The 1,131-nt window shown below is 44.7% G+C and overlaps 1 non-coding gene across 1 annotated transcript; it reads left to right on the forward strand.

The window, feature by feature from the left end:
* Positions 1 to 302: 302 nt before the first annotated feature.
* On the forward strand, positions 303 to 421 carry LOC115220631. The gene has a single exon (XR_003882563.1). It is a non-coding gene; the product is annotated as a 5S ribosomal RNA (ribosomal RNA).
* Positions 422 to 1,131: the final 710 nt, after the last annotated feature.

The following is a 1,131-nucleotide window of genomic DNA, read 5'->3' on the forward strand; positions in this document are numbered from 1 at the left end:
GTGTGTGTGTGTATATATATATATCTTTCTTTTACGTTGTTGTCTTTATCCTTTTTGCTTCTTTCAGCCAATGGGATGCGGCCATGCTGGAACACCACCTCGAAGGGTTTAGTAGTAAAAATCGTCCCCCGTACGTATTTCCACTTCAGCCTTATTCTATTGGTCGCTCCTGTCGAATTGCTACATAACAGCAGAGGTAAGCGAAACCCAACACCAGTTGTCATGCTGAAACTAAGGCGGCGACCCGACAGAATCGTACGTACGCCGCGCAAAATGCTTAGTGGTATTTCGTTCGCCTTACGGCTTACGGCCATATCACGTTGAAAGCACCGGTTCTCGTCCGATCACCGAAGTTAAGCAACATCGAGCCTAGTTAGTACTTAGATGGGTGACCGCTTGGGAGACCTAGGTGCTGTAAGCATAAAAAAAATAGGGCGGCGAGCTGGCAGAAACGTTAGCAAGCCGGGCGAAATGCCTAACGGTATTTCGTCTGCCGTTACGTTGTGAGTTCAAATTCCGCCGAGGTCGACTTTGCCTTTCATCCTTTCGGGGTCGATAAATTAAGTACCAGTTACGCACTGGGGTCGATGTAATCGACTTAATACCTATGTCTGTCCTTGTTTGTCCCCTCTGTGTTTAGCCCCTTGTGGGTAATAAAGGAATAGGTATTTCGTTCGCCTTTACGTTCAGAAGTTGATTTTACTTTTTATCCCTTCGGGGTCGATAAAATAAATCCCATTTAAGCACTGGGGTCGATGACTTCGACATAGCCTCTCCTCCAAAATTGCTGGCCTTGTGCCAACATTTGAAACCAATATTTACCCTGTTGCTAATCGCACCGTTGCATGATGGCAATCTTGCTTAAAGCTTGGGGAATCACCATAACCTCATATATAATCCTTTCTACTATAGGCACAAGGCCGGAAAATTTTTTTTGTGGGGGACAAGTCGATTACATTGACCTCAGTGCGTAACTGGTACTTATTTCATCGACCGCCCCGAAAGGATGAGCAGCTAAGTCGACCTTTGCGGAATCCATAACCTCATATAATAATATGACGGAGTGCTCTCTAAATGTTCATTATACAGGGTTGTCCCAAAGTCATTAAATCAAAATTCTCAGTAAATCAA

This window comes from Octopus sinensis, linkage group LG16, assembly GCF_006345805.1.
Source record: "Octopus sinensis linkage group LG16, ASM634580v1, whole genome shotgun sequence".
NCBI classification, from domain to species: domain Eukaryota; kingdom Metazoa; phylum Mollusca; class Cephalopoda; order Octopoda; family Octopodidae; genus Octopus; species Octopus sinensis.